This window comes from Dermacentor silvarum, chromosome 1, assembly GCF_013339745.2.
Source record: "Dermacentor silvarum isolate Dsil-2018 chromosome 1, BIME_Dsil_1.4, whole genome shotgun sequence".
In the NCBI taxonomy this organism is placed as follows: Eukaryota; Metazoa; Arthropoda; class Arachnida; order Ixodida; family Ixodidae; genus Dermacentor; species Dermacentor silvarum.
Window position 1 is genome coordinate 404604307 of NC_051154.1, and position 18270 is coordinate 404622576.

Here is an 18270-nt window from a genome sequence, read left to right on the forward strand (position 1 = left end):
CCACCATGGCAGCAGCCAAGACCATAGCATGTTCAGGGTTTCTCGCGTCTACGGATTCGACGGTACATGCATGGCGCAGGTTTCATTTCCAGTACAATAAAACCCTTGACCAAAGCTCCAATAACCGCCATGCAGCAGATGTGGGACATTTATTTAGCCATTGATGTCTCGTATTCGGAGTTAGGTGCCGGAAAACTGCCCAATGAACCCTCAGATGCTACGTCATGGCATGGATGCTGCCAATTTCTAGGCCATCGCTATGTAACAGGTAAAGCACCGCATACGTAATTCGGAGGATGTAGGTTTGCCTCCTACGTTGGAGAACTTATCTTTTTGTCCACTTTCCTTTCGGTTTACTGACTATTTAAAACTTCCTTTCCTAAATTTTAGTAAAAGCACATCACGACATCCCACACACAAGCAAAGCAGACATTTTCTCACACCGTAAACATCCTTTTGGAATAATGTTGAAAACGGCTGTTTCGCATTCGAAAAGTATTATGTATTCGATGCGACCCCCCAAAAATTATAACTCGCGCGTGCATCATCGAGACTCCTTTAGTATTTATGGAAGTATTATTCATGCTAGCAACGTGAGACGCTCCTAACTGTTAGGATGTTGTTTTTGGTACGCAGTAGCAGTTGCTTCGCGTACTGCATGTGTTGTGCCAACCGTATTCCGCCACGTATGGTTCACGAAGGGAAAAACCTCAAATACGGTTAGGAGTGTGTAACACTGACGTTTAAGCGTTAAATGGGGTGCGTATTAGGCGTTTTCGGTCCCGATCTCGCCGCCCGTGATGCGCGGAGAGCGACACCTACTGGCTGTGTTACAGGGAACCAAGCTTTGCATTACGTCACCGAACACTCCTCGTGACTGATGCAAGCATCGCGTCACCTTCCAACAATGAAAGCATCTCTCTTGCATTTGGACACCGCCAGAGACGCGAAACTGAGCAACGAGCTAAGAAGAGCTAGCTCTGTATAATGGTCATGCACGATACCACATTTTAAACCCCTAAGTGTATTGCTAAAGCCTGCTACCACTGTGACTACATAGCTGTTCAAGCGCAACTGTAAATTTATATTAGTTAAGGCTCATTAAAGGTGATCGCGCGACCATTTGTGACTGGCGACCAAAAAGTGACTGAAGGCGACAGATGCTCACACCGGCAAGAGCGGCCGGCTAGTCGTCATCTGTTCACAATGGCATCGCCCCGTAAAATAAGTATCAGCGTACACCGAAGTCCTGTTCCTGCGCATCTGATTGTTCAGCAGTTTTACGACTGTGGTCACGTGACTGAAAAATTGAGCAGCGGGCGACTGGTCGAAAATGGCCTGTTTTTCAGAAAAGCGAACATTTGCGACAATTTGTGAATCGTCGCTTTGCGACCAACTTGGTCGCGCGACTGCTGTCAGTCTTCGGTATGAATGAGTCTTCAAGCTGAACAATTCTTTATTTCATTTGGCGGCAAGTTTGTTGCAATTACCCTTGACAAAAAAGCTCAATCTGGTTAGCACTCGCATGGTGACCAATGTTGGCCACACAGTTTATCGGTAGATATCTTGCATACTAATATATTTTCATGCATCCTCTTTCTTCGCGTTGAGAGAAACGTTTACTCCTTGTTATGTGTGTCGTTCTCAACCTGCCGTAGGAGATGTTGCTTTCGTCGGTTAAGATGCTGTCTCAGGGCCTTGGAAGTAAATGCAAGCTCTTGACTATCTTGAACAAGGAACGCTACTTGCAATTTGTTTTAAGTGCGAAGCACTTTAGGGGTCCGGGCTGTCGGCGTCGGCGTCCGTCGCGTCATCACGCTCAAGAACAAGTGCTCAAAATAGGGTCAAAACAAGCGCAGAATTGATCAAAACCGATTTAAAGTAAACCAAAATGATTCAGAATAATTTAAAAGACAGGAATAATCAAGCATTAAGCGCATAATTTAAGTGAAATTCGTTAAAATCGCTTGTATAACTATCATCAGCAAATGCTTTGGATCCATGTGCGTGGCGGTTTGCCACCAGTTGTGCTTTAGCACAGGTGTCAAAACGGATGATGGATTGCTAAACACGAGATAAACACCGGATAAAACAAAAAAAATTGTTGAGTAAGTCTCTTCTGGGCCTGCATTGCTGCAGCGATTTTTATCTGTTCCACAGGCTTTCCCGCAGCGGTGCATGAGCCAGTGCCCATTCTCAGCTGACCATATTGTGCCGGGCAGTGATTTAATACAGCACATGTAAGCGTGCCCGCTCAACAATACAATCAAGCGTTTCATCTAAGGTAAGACACAGTTCTTGGAGTATTCTACTCGTTTCCCGATATCAGATTTTCAGTTTTTTTAATGGACTTACCCAGCGTAGATTCTGACCGTCTCTAGGCAGATGGCACTCTTTGGCCAAACTACTTCACCAGTGGACTCGCCATGAAAGGCCAACTTAATTCAGTGTGCAGCGGTATGCCTTGCCTCTCTCTTTTTGTCGCTTTAGCTTGACCATTACAGCCATCCCATGTTTAGTCTTCAGTGACTCGTGGCGCCTGCAGATTTCTGTGATGTGATTTTGTAGCAGCAAAAGCACTTATCTGTCCCTTCTATAGTTGTTCTTCCATCTCTGACGGTTTAAGTTCCTTCTTGTCATATTGGACGTTTACCCAATTTATTGACAATGTCACGCTTCTGTCCTGTTATTGTGATGTCTTTTTTTTCTTTCACAGAATGATTTTCGCGCTTAGAATATCAGTGCAGTTTTTTGCTAAACTTGTTTCACTGGCCGTGGTCCTAAATAGGGCATCACTTCGCGCCCTAGTCTGAGTGCATGGACAGCAGCGCTGCCGTTGAGGGTGGTAACAGCCTTTGAACAGCCCCGCACCGCTCGGTTTTCACTGTGACACACAACGCTGGTAGTACACGGTCACGGCGGTTGCATTACGACTTAATTGTTATGCGGGTTAACTGGCCTCAATCACATGAAAACCTCAAAGAGTGACTTTGGGGCACGTGGTATTTCAAGCGCAAGAAAATGGCTGTCTGCTGCGTCCCCTCTGTGCGTCGGGTCGAGCTGAAAAGGTCTCGGAGAGTTTTGCTTGCTGCGAGATCTGGGCCGGAGAAGACGTTGGAGGCTCAGGAGAAGCAAGTTCACCAGAAAGAAACTCGCAGTTTCGCCCTGAAGGCGAAGCATCAATTGCGATTGCAAATTAGTAGAGAGCTATACGGAGTAAGGATAGTTGTTTTGTCTGCTGTATAAACTTGGTCACATTCGCTTACTAACTGAAATAAAAAGCATGATGTCAGCGCGCACAAGAGCATGAATAGATCCCCCTCGACGACCGCAGACAGCCGCTCTCAAAACGATGGTGTCAGCAAGCTCAGCAGCAGCAGCGAGCGAAGGTTGGTACGGTCTATCACTTCAACGGAAAGTGAGCGGCGAAAGCACAGCGCTTACGAAGCTATGAGCAGTCTGCTAATCGCTTTCAAGATACGCTGCCGGCAAGCGCCCACTGCCGCGCAAAGTACAAGTACGCAGTTGTGGGCCGAGTATAAGCCGCACCCAACCTCCCGCGCTGCCTTCCTGCTTTACTCCTTTCGCGACTGAGTCGCCAATTCCCCTTGCGCCGTTGATGCCGTAGCACAACGTCGCCCCCCTCCCTCCCATCCCCCCATGGCCTTTCGCGCGACGGTCCCCTTTGCTTTCCGCCGTGCGTTCGCGCTCCGTGAAACCGCACGTCCTTCGCGCGCTTTCACTCACACATACATCATATGGCGCGTGGAGACGATATTATCGCCCTTGGAATTTATACGGTACCTCACAGCGACGGCAGAAACCCGACGGCAGAAATCTGCTTGGAGTATTGATATAATTGCTATCGCAATAAAAGTGGCGGACATGTCTAAGGTCTGCGCGCAATGATGAAAAATCACGCTTTTGTTCTTGCTTTTCCGTGACGCATGTTAACCTTACAAAATTTTCTAGTAACATTGAATAAAAATTTTTTATACAAATGTTACTAGAACCTACCAAGGGTATATTGAAAGTTTTCAAACTGTTTTTAAGCTTCCTAAATAATTCATACCAACATCCTGTCGACTATTGGCCACTGATATTGCATAGAAATTTTATTTACAAACTTTCTTTAAACTATGAATGCACGTCATTCAAACATTAAAAACAGGGTTTAGTTACCATCTTAGAAACATCCTTCTAGCTTTTTTTCCAACTTTGTGTAGCTTGACCTACAAGCATCTTAGTAACTTTTTCCCTACTTTTTGCTATTCGCCCTGGAAATATCCTTGTAAGTTTTTTCCAACTTTCTCTTGGTCGCCCTAGAAACATCCTGGTGACATACCCACTTTCTCCAGCATTAAAAAAATTCTTGTAGTGTTCTGATGTAACCTAAACATGAGTGGGATATAAAGGTATGTACCTGTTAGCGAAACACACCAGTCTTTTCAAACACTGATATTTATTTTCCAAGCCTTTCACACATGCCCTCAGAAGCCACAAGCAAACAGTGACTATAATGTGGTCTTGATATATCCCGTGTTCTTGATATCCCCTTTGCTGCAAGCCGGAGGGAGCAAAAATGCAATAATAGTTAGAATAGCCTTATGAATTGTGTATCTGGACGAGATATCATGTAGCAGTCATCCACAAAAATTTGACTTCAAATGACCCACAATCAAAACGAAGATTTCAACTGACTGCCTTGCCACACGTACTAGAATAGCAATCGCACCTCTGGGGTGCAAAGCTTCTTCTTGGGCGACGTCCTTGTGGTTATTGGAACGCCACCCCAAAAGTGACTGGAGCATTGCTGAAGCAGTACTGCTCCACAGAATATGCACGTGTTACACTTAGGAATCATACACTTGTGTGAAGTAGCCGTAAATCAGTTTAAACCATGTATTTAGGTGGTGGAAAACATTTTGATAGACCCTCTAACTAGTGCGCATTATTCTGTTTGAAAACTCAATTTCATAAAAGCACAACAAATTATTATATTAAAAAGTGACTATTTCAACATTTCCACCAAGTGCAGGGCAGCTTGAGCATGAAGCAAACTTCCTTGTGACATCTCAGTAAATCCGAGGTAGTGAGCACGTGCTACCACAAACCACAGACGCACATATCAGTTCTGGGCAGTAGTCACCACTGTTACCATGTCACTGGAAACTTGAGTATTAGGCAGCTGAGAAGTAATAAGAAAGAGAAGGTAAAAAGGCTTGTTTGCATTTCAGATAAGTGGGAGCAAAGAACAAGCTTTATCCAACATCAACTGGATAAGGCCAGAGACACGCAGAAAAAAAATGCCAATGTAAAGGTGAACGCTTAGCGTTCAGCTGCACTGCCGTGGCTTGCAACTACTGCACGCAGAAAAAAAAGTGCCAATGTAATGGTGAATGCTCAGCATTTAGCTGCACTGCCGGGTGGCTTGCAAATGTTGCACTGGGCGGAATGTTATGATTTAGTAGTAGACCAGCTTCCAACCTTAAGCCAACCTGCCCTTGGGGCGCATATTGAACTTGTCACATTAAAAGGTTAATGGTCTGCTATATGCTTGAGAAATTACCTTCTCATACTGTGACTAGGGATTCAGCAGCTACATAATAAAGAATAAGATTTTGCTGTTTGTATGCTAATTTTAAGAGATGAAATAGGGTATGCAATACATAAGCGTGGCCGATTAGAGGGAACAATATAGATATACAGGCAATACTGTGAGAAGTCAGCTTCACAAGACTGAGTAATAAAAATGACAAAAAGATACACATCTCGAGACCTTATGCCTCTCAACGATTATCTTAAAAAGGTAATCTCACTATATTAATATACAGCCTCTACAGAGTAAAGCACGCATAGTTACTCAAATCAGAGCTATATTTAACTCAGAGGAGGCTAGTTTTGGTAAGTTCATTGAACTGAGGGCACTCCACATGACCAAAAGTGATATGCAAGTGATCTGCCACTAGGAATCATGAAAACGGCACACACAATAAAATTATTGCGGATTACACAAACATATCCTACAACACACAAGGTAGTGACAGTTTTGTACGCAGCTTTGTGAAAGCATGCAGATCAGGTGCTTTATCGTGGCGCACTCCAGCTTGCAGCAGTGCTGCAGGTTCCCGCGGGATGACTCCAGAATCCGCACAGCCTTCAGCTACAAGAAATGAATAATTTATTGCAATGTGAATCGGGAAACCTGTCATATCTGTGTAATGCGGAATTGTAAAAAGAGCCCCACACAAGCAGCTACATTAACCTGCATCTCGTTGTACAAATATCTCATCCTTATATCTCAGGAGGTTACACGACTATTTTGTAACAAGTGAGATTCCAAGAGGGAATGCAGCAAACATAAGAGTACCAAGAAAATCATCACCGAAACTCAAATATGTAGTAAAACAAAAGAGCATTGGATTATGAAAGAATTATTAAGCACATGAAAAGTCTTTTGAACCTTAGGCCGTGTTTGTATAGCGATGGTATTCCTTCTCGCTCTTCGTGAGTGGTTTGAGCGACGCTCCGCCCGTGTTATGAACTGGAATAGCCGGCCGTTCACGGTGGGTGGTAAGAATGACGTAGGATCGAGCGGAAAGTATCGCTACGAAATCGCAGCCCTTACTTTATTACTGCAACGCACAGTCATTACCTATGACTGGAACAGCTGACATACTCTTCTTTAGATGAATATGTATATAAGTACAGTAAGCGCCACCGTCTGATTGAGATGTCTCGATTAAAAAGAAACCTCGTATAAATGCGCGAATACCTTAGCTTAGCGTCACTTACGGTCCCCTCCGGTTACTTTTCCCTCTCTCGGGCAACGCAGAGAAATTCGTCAGTTTTGCGTATTCAAGAGCGCGTTTCCCAGAAGCGTGAGCGACACGCAGTCAGCTTAGCTCCAAAATGACGAAGAAGACAAGTACGCGCCAAGTAAACACCATCGTTTATAGAGCTTTTAAAAATCACGCGTGGCATGTAGCACAATTATACTTCTTGGGTTAGATTACACTCGGGGGCGTACATTATTTGCACGAGAAATCAAAACGACCATTTGAATATGTGTGTAACACCAATACCATGACTGGGACACTGCGCTACCTTTTGTCACATTTGCCTATAACTCCTCACGCCATAACACCGCCGGCTACTCCCTTCTATCTTCTATACGGACGAGAACCGACGCTCCCTTTTGACACACTTATTTCGACCCCGGCCGCATTGTCTACGGAATACGCGCGTGACGCCATCGCTATAGCAGAAAAGGCACGTCACATTGCCCGTCTTCGCCTCTCTGTGTCGCAATCACGGCAGAAGTTGTTGTACGACGCCGGGTGATCTTGTCCTTGTCTGGTCCCCGTCTCGGCGCGTTTGCCTTTCTGAAAAACTACTTTGGAGATACTCTGGCCCCTATCGCGTCCTGCGACAATTGACAGATGTCACTTACGAAATAGCCCCGCTCGATCCTACCACGTCTTCTCCTTCCTCACACGTCGTGCACGTGGCCCGGCTGAAGCCATACCTCGCGCCAACCAACCTGTCTCAGGCGCCGGGTTGGCGCTTTTCCGGCCGGAGGTTAACGTTACGAGACTGCGCGCAATGGCACAAAGATGACGTTAATCATTGATCATTGACGTTGATCAGAAGACGACGATTGAAGAGATTGCCATTACGCCATCTTGGCAGTGCTATAGAGCTCGCTGTATATATTTTGCGAATATATTATCAGTTATACCGTTTCCCGTGACAAAATATTCGTATGAGAAAATCAAAGCTGGCCCCGAGCTAAAGCTTCCTCTTGTCCCTGGAGCAGCCGTGGCTGTGTAATGGTAGAGCATCCGCCTACTAAGAGGAAGGTACTGATTGCGGCTCGAATCTCAATGCCATCGTAAACCCACGGTTTTTTTTAATAAGTAGCGATATCCGCCGGCATCGTGTTCGGCTACTTGAGGGGCTCGCATCTGGGAAGGGATACCTACAGAGGTTTATAAGCGTTGTCTCGGGGCATCCCTTGTCTTACCGCAGACGGCATTCTGGTAGACCATCCGCCGCGACTTTGGCAGACGAGTGCAGCAACCGGTACCTACGGGTAGAGTAGGTACAAGCGCGCTCACCGCCCGATGCTCAGTCCATATCGGACCTCACCATTTGGAAAGCGGTGTTTCTCCCCGACACGAGGGATTAACCACCTTATAGGTGCATTGGGACGCCACATGGAAATTTGCCGCCATGGCAGCAGCCTAGACCCCATTTTTCAGGATTTCTCGCGTCTACAGGGTTCGACAGGACATGCATGGCGCAGGTTTCATTTCCAGGACAATAAAACCCTTAACCAAAGCTCCAATAACCGCCATGGCAGCAGATATGGGACGTTTTTTAGCCACTGATGTCTCGTATTGGGCGTTTAGGCGCCGGAAACTTCCCAATGAACCCTCAGATGCTACGTTATGGCATGGATGCTGCCAATCCCTAGGCCATCGCTATGTAACAAGGTAGAGCACCGCATACGTAATTCCGAGGATGTAGGTTTGCCTCCTACGTTGGAGAACTTATCTTTTTGTCCACTTTCCTTTCGGTTTACTGACTATTTATAAACTTCCTTTCCTAAATTTTAATAAAAGCACCAGCTGGGGGAGATAACGGAGCAGATACGTGGGGAGATAACGGAGCAGATACGGCGACGCGACGCCTCGTGCAGATGCCGTTCTCTGGGTGCTTGTGCTATGCACGCACTCCTTGCCCGCGCAAGCTCTCGCAAGCGTTCTAAGTGAAGTTGCGTCGTCCCGCCAATAGGTATCCGCTGCCGTCCCCGTGTTGAGGGACGCGCGCTATTGCTACTTTATCTGTTCGATCGCGTCTCGCAAGTGTCCTTAGCTAAAAAGTATGTACCTTACACCGTTGTTTATACAACGTTCAGCACATCGTGTTCTAGAATTCAACAACTTATAATGCTGAATAAAGCTTCCGCTTGCTCTGTAAAGTTCACGATGGCAACTGAGGGACGCGTTTGTGACTGAAACCTGCAGCGCGTCACACTACGCCATTTTTCTTTGCTGGCTCGCGGAAGCTTCGCTTTCACCCATTCCCATACTGTGTGGGATGTGCATATTTTTTCGGGATGATTCCATAGTCTGCAGATTTTTCCATTGAATAAAGTCAATCTATTTCCGTGGCACCATCAGACTTCAAGCTTTTGTTTGCTTTACATCATAGGGTTTCTAAATAAAAAACCTAGAGGGAAAAGTGGCGCTAGTGTCTACGGGGGTTCTCCTGAACGTCGCCTCAACCTACATGGGAATGATGGGAAGTACAGGCTTCGGATTGACTTCTGTCTTGAAACTGGTGGCGTTTGCATGCGGCGCAGTAAACGAAGCTGTATTAAACCATTTTCTTGCAAAAATTAACTTTATTTATGTTGTGTTTTATATAATGCATAATACATTGAATAAAGTTTGTATGACTTTGAGATTGAAGCATGTTTTACCACCAGGGTATGCATCGTTCTGCCTGATTTAGCGCCATTGAATAATTATTTATTTACTTTCACAACAGCAATAACAACCGTGCATGTGCTTATATAAAAAATACTCATCAAATATTTGTGGGAATAAAAATTTTGTATTATGAGAAAAGTGTTGCGCCTTTGAGAGAAATGTTACAAGTGTCGTCTGCTACGACGCCTGCTCGCTGCGAACGCGAGGAAAGTGAACTTTCTCGCAGACGCACTTGCGTCTGCGCAGGCGCACTTGTGAACTCTCTCGCTCTTTCGAAAGGCTGCATCGGCTGTCACGATTGATGAACGTCTTCGAGTACATTTAAACACATCTGCTGCAGTGCTATCTTGGACGCTTGTGGCCTCTTACGAGCATGTTTCACTATATTTTATGTTGACGTACCGCTTCCTCTGAAGTGCGCGCCAGCAACTGTTATGTCGTGGCTTTGCGCTTACCCGTTTTGCGACAGCAGACTACAGCCAGGAAGCAGCAACCTTTCCTACCACAAGTAAGTTTGTGTTCTCAAATGTCCTGAAACAACCATTTCAATGAACACATAAACGAGTAATGTGCAATGAAGCCCTCAATCAAATTTGACTGTCAAGCCAGTAGAAGAGCAACTATGTAGCAAACAAAATGCTTTATGCAAGCAGTCAGCAGTCGCTTTCTCGTCAGGGCTTCGTCAACACGCCGCGACACAAGCATCGTTCCAGCCGCTAGCTCAGCACGCTATCGCCATAGAATAAAGAACCCTATCGCTACTTCGAGCGACCAAACAAATACAGAGAGCTCGAGAGTTTTGCGCCGCACTGCCCCACTGTGGATTGTAGCAACTGCGCTTGGAACAAAACTAGCGAAACCAAAACTGACAAAAAAATACCTGTAGACTAGTTCGCCAGTCAACAGAATACCAATCCGTAGCCTGTACTTCCCATCATTCCCATGATAGTTGAACGATCGCAGCGCCACATTGCCCTCTAGTTATAGTAATATGAAACTCTATGCTTTACATTATAAACGATACATGTAGAAAAACTATCATGGAGGACTATTTCACCCTTGAGCAAAGAGGTCGCATGTTTGACAACAGACTGCGGTGGCCACATTAGACAGTTTTAGTAGAGCGTTCACGGCCCGCTCCGCATGGACCGGCGTATCCTAACAATTTGCGCGCAGCTGCTCATCGGAACGCTAGCGGGAACGCTAATTCACCTGCGCACAGCGCTCACATCGGCAGCGGAACGAAGAACGCTGCCCACGCTCCGCTAGGAAGCCGTTTGAGCGGAGGGTGCGTCTACTGCTTGCTTTGTCGTTTTACAGCCACGCTGAAAGCGCGTGGCCGGCGTCTCTGGAAGACGCGCGTGTCGAATAAGAGACATCTACGCAGTTCACGCAGCAATCGAGTGCGTGGTATGTTAGCGGAGTGGAACGTAAGCAACGATCTGCTTAACTGTCTATTACAACTTCAACTAGCGGGGAACACTTTCATGTTGCAAGCGTTTTGTGTACGGTAAAAAAGTTGGGCGAAGTGAAACCGCAGTCCCCCCTAAGGTGTCTGCCATAGCACATGGGTTTCCTCAGGAGTCCAATCTGTCGATCAATCACAAATTTAACCTATATGTTGCCGTTTTCACATTTCCCTGTTTAGACTATGGCAAGCAACCAGGCTCGGCATGAAACTATATTGAAATGCCCCTACAACCCTGCTCACATGGTGAAGAGAAGCCGCTACCAAATACACATCGCAAAATGCCTAATGGTGAGTGCCAGCCTGCAGCAACTGGGCAGTAACTGCTTACTGCTTGATTAGAAAACTATGCCAACGTGAAAAATGCCTGATTGTTACTACTCGCCGTAATGATTGTCGTAATTACACCATACATTTTAAGATTTTGCATGGTTTGCGCCCAGTTTGGGCAGTACTGCTTTCCGAAGAATACAAAGTCAGTTGGCGGCTGATTGTTTGGACCCAGTGATTATTAGAACTTGCCAGTAACATTGACACCGCATTCATTGAACTGGTGGGCAACGCCTTTCGTAGTTTCAGGCGGCATTACACGAACTTACGAATATTTTCGCGGGTGACCCAGATCATTTTAATTCAAATTAATGATTACAGAGCCTGTTAACAGCGTCGTCTCGGAACCGTGGAGCTACTTTCTCAAAAGATGAGCTCATCTTGAATACTAAAACAAAGGTTATTATTTCTCACGAAAATGTTTATTCCGCTCTAGCATTTCATTAATTTTAAGGGTTGACGTATCCTTCAACCCCGTTCTCGTACCTGCTTAACTCGGTGCACTTGAAGAATGACCGACACCACATCCACAGTTTTCCTTACAATTTTTACCATATGCAGGAAATAATAGATAAGAGAAACCCTGTGAGAAATTGCGTGTTACGGTTGACTTCACGGCAGAAATAACTCGCCGGAGGTGGAAGTCTAACCCACACCTTCTGCATATGCGTGCTGTATTTTACCAAAAAACCTACCACGGAGGCTATCCTCCTGTCCCCTTTCATGGGCGTATGCGTATCGGTGCAATATTAAGGGAAAGCTTTAATTCTTGGCGCTTCTATCAAAAGATATGGCAACGGAGAAATTCTTTTTCTCCGCAGCAACTGCACCAAATTTGTTGAGTTGTGGTGCGTTAAAACGGTTAAAGTAACATCTAGTTAGCGCGGGAAACAAATTTTGTTATTTAGGCTGTAAACTTTACATAAAAATTGTTCGATATCTGAAACATTCTGAAAAACGAGCCTATCAAGTTTACAACCGCGTAAATCAGCATTAAAAACGGCATCACCATTCTTTAAACTGCGCCTAAGAATAGGGCAAGCTCGATTATATAATAGATGATTGATTATGATACGGGAACTAAGTTGATGTTTTATGCATCCTTAGGATTATTTGTATCACTAATTGGTTAGGAGTACTTTTGCAAGACTTCTGCAAACTTTCTAATAAATTTACTAAAGCTGCATATTTATACATAAAAATTGTACACTTCATATGCTCTAACAGTTGCAGTTCATAGAACAGCGATATCTGTTTTAGTGCAGAGTCACAGATTTTTAAACTTTGTGCTTTTATTGTTTTTTAATTTTCGGGAATTTCTGTGCGAAAATCCTGGCCCTAAATTAAAATTCATATTCCTATACGGTCACTAGAATTGCATCTTTATCTCAAATGTAACAAACTTCATTCAACTCTGCCCAGTGATTATCTCTTAAAATAATTTCTGCGTTTTACATATTGTTACGAGACTGCGCGCAATGGTACAAAAATGACGTTGACCATTTGGGTGAAGAAGACGACGATTGAAGAGATTGTCTTTCCGTCATCTTGGCAGCGCTACAGCTCGCTGTATATGTTTTGTAAATATATTTTCAGTTATACCGTTTCCCGTGACATTTTGGTCGAAGTGCTGGGGTGCTACTCAAGACTAAACTCCGCAGCGCACGTGTCCTGGCAAGTTCCACCATGTCAACAGGCGGGGATATTGCGTCAACCACAACACCAGCACCCCAGCCAGTGATCTTGATCCAACCCCGCCACCCAGGATCTCTTTGCGGCACCGACAACGTCGACGTTGAGGGCTGGATTTGAAATTACGAGCACGTCGCAACCAACAATCGGTGGGACCCGACAGTCACACTCGCTAATGTCGGTATCTACTTCAGCGGGACAGCACGCGTCTGGTTTGACACTCACAAAATGGAGCTGAGCAGCTGGGATCTATGTATGCAGAAGCTTCGTGATCTATTTGGCAAACCAATTGGCCGCCAGAGCACCGCTTCGAAAGATATCTCCTGTCGCGCCCAATCTCCAACGAACTTTTAGCAGCAGCGGTTGCGGTCTCGAGCACTCGACTCCTACTTTTGCCACAGCATATGCGGAACAATCTACGAGCTGAAGCAAGTAAAGGCCATCACCTCTACCGGTGCAGTGCCCAGCTGACCACTTCGTCAAGACAGTGACCAGTCTACTGCGTCTGCCCTCTACCGGACAAGTTCCACCATAGAAGCAAGCATCGTTGGCGTGTCCCTCACTTTTGGCAGAAGCGGTTGCGGTCGCGAGCAAGTCGCTAATCTTCTCCTACTTTTGCCATTGGTTGGTCCCCCCCCCCCCCATACGTATGGTCGGTTGGGGGGGGGGGGGAGGACCAACCTCTGTGTGTACCGCTGCTGCCAAATTGCGTGATGTTTGCACAATGCCGACCAATGCTGAGTTGGCAAAGGAAATGGACACTTTACGTGCTGAGGTTGCTGCGATGCGTGACCGGCTTAACATATTCAATGAACTTTTCGAGACGGTTAAGAAGCAGAATACCGACCTTGCTGTTGAAACTTCGGCTATGAAAGATGAAAATGGCCACTTGGCACGCAGGGTTTCTGAACTGGAACAGTACTCCCGACTGAATAACGTAGAAATAAAAGGTGTCCCTGCAACCAAAGGTGAAAGCTGTCTTGCGGTTGTTCAGTCTATGGGTGATGCTATAGGATGCAAAATCGCACCTGAGGATGTCTATACTGCGCATCGTGTACCAGCCAAAAAAACAAACAAATATTATTGCACGCTTCTGCTCCCGAGAAAAAAAAACTGTGTTCGTGAAAAAGGCACGCAAGGCTCGCCTGACCACTGCCACCCTTGGGTTTCCACAAAACGATCAGAAGCCCTTATATGTAAACGATCATCTCACGCAAGAAAGGAAGCGGCTGTTCGCACAAGCTCTTGAACTGAATAAAGCAAAAGGCTGGAAACACCTCCGGACCGACCACTGCGGAATCTAGGCCCGAAGGACAGTTGACAGCCGTATCTACCGTATCTCTCGTGCGGGTGATCTTGCTATTTTCACCTAGATTTCTAGTGTTTGCGGCTGCATATATTAACATTCGCAAGCCTGTTTTCTTGTCTGGATCTTAAAAAATGTTTCAGTGGTGAAAGTCCCAAGTTAACGCTAATAGATTTAAATATTCGTAGTCTACGAAAAGCTATGAAAGCCTCTTTTCACTTCTTTCGGTAATTAATCATAACTTCTATTTTATCTGTCTGAGACATGGTTTTCACTGGACGATAGAAATTTATATGCGCTACCAGAGTACAATGCAGAATATTGCTATCGTGCTACGCCACGTGGCGGCGGATCGGCAATATTTATTAAATCGCCATTGCCATGCAAACGCCGCAATGATCTTGCCTTTTCTAATTTGCTCTGCGAGTCTATATGGTTAGAATTGCATCAGAGTTTTTTTTGCAATTGATGGCCGGAACACAGTGTTAGCGTGCATTTATCGCTCACCTTCATCGTCATACTCTGAGTTTTGTCGACAGTTTGAAAAGTTGTTGCACACTGTTACGAACGAAAACAAAAATATTATTATCTGCGGAGACATCAACATGAACATTATCGACCCTAATATTCCATCATGTTCTGATAATCTCGGGTGTTTTCTCAGCTATGGCCTTGCTTCTTTAATAACTTCTCCAACTAGATGTGACATGACAGGATCTAATAGGTTAATTGATCGCATATTAACCAACATTAGTACAGATTTTACAACAGGAGTCATCGACCACAGCATAACCGACCACTACCCTATATTCCTGACTTTAGGTACAGAAAATTCTAAATCGACTTAAAAGAATGAGAAAGTATACTTTGACTCCCAAAAATTTATTTCTATGACACATTCAAATGACTGGTCCGCCGTATTATGTGAATCATGCGATGAAGAGGCTTATCAGTTGTTTTTGGCTGAAGTTACTCGCTGCATTCACGAATTCACTACTACATTTACCATAACTCAGGGGAAAAACCTCAAAGACGGTTAGGAGTGTGTAACACCAACGTTTAAGCGTTAAGTAGGGTGCGTATTAGGCGTTTTCGCTCCCGATCTCGCCGCCCGTGATGCGCGGAGAGCGACACCATCTGGCTGTGTTACAGGGAACCAAGCTTTGCATTACGTCACAGAACACTCCTCATTGACTGATGCAAGCATCGCGTCACCTTCCAACAATGAAAGCATCTCTCTTCGATTTGGACACCGCCAGAGAAGCGAAACTGAGCAACGAGCTCAGACAAGCTAGCTCTGTAAAATTGTCATGCACGATACCACAATGGAAACCCTGAGTGTATTGTTAAAGCCTGCTACCACTGTGACTACATGGCTGTTCAAGCGCAACTGTAAACTTATATTAGTTAAGGCTTATTAAATGTGATCGCGCGACCATTTGTGACTGGCGACCAAAAAGTGACTGAAGGCGACAGATGCTCACACCGGCAAGAGCGGCCGGCTAGTCGTCATCTGTTCACCATGGCATCGCCCCGTAAAATAAGTATCAGCGTACACCGAAGTCCTGTTCCTGCGCATCTGATTGGTTCAGCAGTTTTACGACGGTGGTCGCGTGACTGAAAAATTGAGCAGCGGCCGACTGGTCTAAAATGGCCTGTTTTTCAGAAAAGCGAACATTTGCGACAATTTGTGACTCGTCGCTTTGCGACCAACTTGGTCGCGCGACAGCTGTCAGTCATCGGTATGAATGAGTCTTCAAGCTGAACAATTCTTTCTTTCATTTGGCCGCAAGTTTGTTGCAATTACCCTTGACAAAAAAGCTCAATCTGGTTAGCACTTGCATGGTGACCAATGTTGGCCAAACAATTTATCGGTAAATATCTTGCATACTAAGATATTTTCATGCATCCTCTTTCTTCGCGTTGAGAGAAACATTTACTCCTTGTTATGTGTGTCGTCCCCAACCTGCCGTTGGAGATGTTGCTTTCGTCAGTTAAGAAGCTGTCTCAGGGCCTTGGAAGTAAATGCAAGCTCTTGACTGTCTTGAACAAGGAACGCTATTTGCAATTTGTTTTAAGTGCGAAGCACTTTAGTGGTCCGGGCTGTCGGCGTCGGCGTCCGTCGCGTCATCACGCTCAAGAACAAGTGCTCAAAATAGGGTCAAAACAAGCGCAGAATCGATCAAAACCGATTTAAAGTAAACCAACTTGATTCAGAATAATTTAAAAGACAGGAATAATCAAGCATTAAGCGCATAATTTAACACAAATTCATTAAAATCGCTTGTATAACTATCATCAGCAAATGCTTTGGATCCATGTGCGTGGCGGTTTGCCACCAGTTGTGCTTTAGCACAGGTGTCAAAACGGATGATGGATTGCTAAACACGAGATAAACACCGGATAAAACAAAAAATTGTTGAGTAAGTCTCTTCTGGGCCTGCATTGCTGCAGCGATTTTTATCTGTTCCACAGGCTTTCCCGCAGCGGTGCATGAGCCAGTGCCCATTCTCAGCTGACCATATTGTGCCGGGCAGTGATTTAATACAGCACATGTAAGCGTGCCCGCTCAACAATACAATCAAGCGTTTCATCTAAGGTAAGACACAGTTCTTGGAGTATTCTACTCGTTTCCCGATATCAGATTTTCAGTTTTTTTAAAGGACTTACCCAGCGTAGATTCTGACCATCTCTAGGCAGATGGCACTCTTTGGCCAAACTACTTCCCCAGTGGACTCGCCATGAAAGGCCAACTTAATTCAGTGTGCAGCGGTATGCCTTGCCTCTCTCTTTTTGTCGCTTTAGCTTGACCATTACAGCCATCCTATGTTTAGTCTTCAGTGACTCGTGGCGCCTGCAGATTTCTGGGATGCGATTTTGTAGCAGCATAAACACTTATCTGCCCCTTCTATAGTTGTTTTTCCATCTCTGACGGTTTAAGTTCCTTCTTGTCATTTTGGACGTTTACCCAATTTATTGACAATGTCACGCTTCTGTCCTGTTATTGTGATGTCTTTCTTTTTCTTTCACAGAATGATTTCGCGCTTACAATATCAGTGCACTTTTTTACTATACTTGTTTCACTGACCGTGGTCCTAAATAGGGCATCACTTCGCGCCCTAGTCTGAGTGCATGGACAGCAGCGCTGCCGTTGAGGGTGGTAACAGCCTTTGAACAGCCCCGCACCGCTCGGTTTTCACTGTGACACACAACGCTGGTAGTACACGGTCACGGCGGTTGCTTTACGACCCAATTGTTATGCGGGTTAACTGGCCTCAATCACATGAAAACCTGAAAGAGTGACTTTGGGGCACGTGGTATTTCAAGCGCAAGAAAATGGCTGTCTGCTGCGTCCCCTCTGTGCGTCGGGTCGAGCTGAAAAGGTCTCGGAGAGTTTTGCTTGCTGCGAGATCTGGGCCGGAGAAGACGTTGGAGGCTCAGGAGAAGCGGGTTCACCAGAAAGAAACTCGCAGTTTTGCCCTGAAGACGAAGCATCAATTGCGATTGCAAATTAGTAGAGAGCTATACGGAGTAAGGATAGTTGTTTTGTCTGCTGTATAAACTTGGTCACATTCGCTTACTAACTGAAATAAAAAGCATGATGTCAGCGCGCACAAGAACATGAATAGATCCCACTCGACGACCGCAGACAGCCGCTCTCAAAACGATGGTGTCAGCAAGCGCAGCAGCAGCAGCGAGCGAAGGTTGGTACGGTCTATCACTTCAACGGAAAGTGAGCGGCGAAAGCACAGCGCATACGAAGCTATGAGCAGTCTGCTGATCGCTTTCAAGATACGCTAGCGGCAACCGCCCGCTGCCGCGCAAAGTACAAGTACGCAGTTGTGGGCCGAGTAGTAGCCGCACCCCCTCCCTCCCGCGCTCCTTTCGCGTGCGAGACTGAGTCGCCAATTCCCCTTGCGCCGTTGATGCCGTAGCACAACGTCGCCCCCCTCCCTCCCATCCCCCCATGGCCT

General features: G+C 45.6%; 1 long non-coding RNA gene across 3 annotated transcripts in view; it reads left to right on the plus strand.

The window, feature by feature from the left end:
* The window catches only part of LOC119454681 (uncharacterized), a 66687-nt gene that overhangs the window by 44071 nt on the left and 4346 nt on the right, over nt 1–18270 (plus strand). For 2 of the 3 annotated variants that reach the window (XR_007465177.1, XR_005192619.2), the window contains 3 exons: nt 2161–2284; nt 11149–11259; nt 16772–16895. This is a non-coding gene — a long non-coding RNA (uncharacterized LOC119454681). The remainder of the gene's footprint in view (nt 1–2160; nt 2285–11148; nt 11260–16771; nt 16896–18270) is intronic. The other variant, XR_007465178.1, reaches the window with a different exon arrangement.